The sequence below is a fragment of the Mastomys coucha genome, unplaced genomic scaffold, assembly GCF_008632895.1.
Source record: "Mastomys coucha isolate ucsf_1 unplaced genomic scaffold, UCSF_Mcou_1 pScaffold16, whole genome shotgun sequence".
NCBI lineage: Eukaryota > Metazoa > Chordata > Mammalia > Rodentia > Muridae > Mastomys > Mastomys coucha.
This window is the reverse complement of record NW_022196898.1, coordinates 106,983,371-106,986,037: the sequence shown is the minus strand read 5'-3', so window position 1 is coordinate 106,986,037 and position 2,667 is coordinate 106,983,371.

The window sequence follows — 2,667 nt, the reverse complement described above, 5'->3', positions numbered from 1 at the left end:
TTTTTGTTTGTTTTTCCTTGATTTCTTTAAGAAAATTTTTCACTTCTTTAAGGATCTATCATCCTCATAAACTTGGTTTTAAGGTCTTTTTCTTATGCTTTACCTATGTTGGAACATTCAGGTATTACTATAGTAGGGTAGCTGGGCTCTTTTGTGATGTACTGCTCTGACTGTTAATAGTGTTCTTAAGCTGGGGTTTTGAAGGTTTAGGTATCGATTTCTGTGTTTGTCTTTGTTGGGGTATTTTGTTCATTGCTTTCTATTTCCTCTTCTCTGGTCTTCTGTCCTGAGTGTTTTGTAGTTGATAAGGGAGTCTCAATCTGAGTTGAAGGCTTAATAATCAGTGCCTTGTGACTTCTGTTGTGTAGCAAAACATCTCTGCCTGAGTTAGAAGTTTGAGTTCTGGAAGCCTGAATGGCCTCCAATCCAGCAGGGAGTCTTTGCCTGAGTTGGGAGCTGATATATTGTGAGGAGGAGAGGGGATATTTGAGATAGTGCCTGACAAGGGGACACTGAAGGAGTAGAGGCCTTTAGGTGGGCAACCAACCTGGTCTTCTGGTGGGTGTGACTTGTGTTTGATTGAGAGCTGTCTGCCAGGGTTGTGGGCTGAGAAACAGTGCTGGGAGGGTGGAAGGGAGACAACTGAGAATTGGGCCTGTGGTTGGGCCTGTGTATATTTGATAGAACAAAACTGTATGTTAAAGGACTGTATGTTTTATTTTTTAAAAAATGTTGATAGCAACAAAATTTGAAGCAAATAACCTTCAGATTTTAAAAGTAACATAGAAACATTTGCTTTCCTTTATTTTATCTCCTGGAAAGCAGGAGAAGTTTTCAACAAGGTGTGATTTTTTTTAATCTATTTTTTGCTTTATTTAATTTGCATCACAATCTAAGCTTCCTCTTTCCCTTTTCCTCCCAAACCCTCCTTTTCATCTCCAACTTCTAGGCTCCTCTCCCTTTCTTCTAAGACAAGGAGGATGCACCCAATGGATATCAACCCACTTGCTTTGGCATACCAAGTTGTGGTAGGACTTAATTCCACTTTCTTCTACTGTGGCTAGATAAGGCAGCCCAGTTAGGGGAAAGTGGCCCAAAGGCAACAGTCAGAAACAGCTAGTTGTTAGAGTTCTATCAGGAAGACTGAGCTGCATATCTGTTACATATGTGTGAGGGGCCTAGGCCTGTCATGTGCATGCACTTTGGTTTATGCTTCAGTGTCTTCATGCCCCTATAACCCAGGTTAATTGAGCCTGTAGGTTTTTTTGTGGTGTCCTTGACCTCTCTGGATTCCCCTCTCCACAGTGTTTGTCTATAGATCTCTACATCTGTTTCTATCACCTGTTGGCTGAAGCCTCTTTGAGGACACTTATGCTAAGTTCCTATCTGAAAGTATAGGAAAATATTAATAGTGCCCATGGGTCAACTCTCTCATGCAGGAATCTCAACTTGGGCCAGTCATTGGTTGGCCATTCCTTTAATTTCTGTTCCATCTTTATCTCTACATTGCTGTAAGATATTTGATTATATTGTGAACCCCAAGACTGTGAACTAGACAAACCTTTCTGTGGTGTGGCACATACCTTTTATCCAAGAGCTTTCTGCTTCCTGTAAACAAATAGTTGTAGTGGTGTTTCTCAGCCCTAACACACACACACACACACACACACACACACACACACACACACACACACACACCTTTAACCCAAGAGTGTTCCATAAATAAGAGCTATATAAAATTAAGGATAGGTCAAGAAGCAGAGCAGGTAACCAGGTAAGAGGGAGTAGACATAAGTAGAAGGGAGAGACATTGCACTGAAATGAATATAAGAGAGCTTAGAGGAGAAGGAACTTTTTCTTCTGGGACTTCATGGAGTAGGAAGGCTAGCTGTGTACTTCTTCTGCCCCTCTGAAGTACTAAGCTTTCATCATAGCATCTGGCTCTTGAGTCTTCATTTGGTAACTTGAGCATTTGAAATTTTGTTTTAAAAACAACACTATACATCTTGTAGGCAGAACATATTGTGGATCAAAAGTTTTGTGGGTAGGTTGGTATCCCCAGTCATCCATTGGAAGCCTTGTCTAGTTACAGGAGGTGGCCTTTTCAGATTCCAGATCCTCTACTGCTAGTAGTTTTAGGTAAAGTCACCCTCAAAGTTTTCTGTGCATTTCCCTTGTACTAGGTTTCTAGTTTGTCCTTGAGGTGCCCCTTCCACCAATATCAGATCTCTCTTCCAGTGCTCTCTCCCTCTGTACTCCCCATATTTGATTCCTTCTATGTTCATTTTACCCCCTCTTCCACCCAGATCCCTCCCTTCCTCTACCCCTGATGTCTATTTAATTTGCCTTTCTCAATGAGATTCAAGGGTCCTCCTTTAAGTCACATCCTTTTTTTTCTTTTTGAAGCTGACTTTTTTTGAGTTTTTTTTATATTAGATATTTTCTTTATTTACATGTCATATGATTTCTCCTTTCCCAGGTTCCAATCCAAAAAACAAACAAACAAACAAAAACAAGAACAAACCCCTGTTGCCTCCCCCCCATGCCTGCCACCCCACCCTCTCACACTTATTGGCCCTAACATTCCCCTATACTGGGGCACAGAACCTTCATGGGGCCAAGGGCCTCTCCTCCCATTGATGATCGACTTTGCAATCCTCTACTATA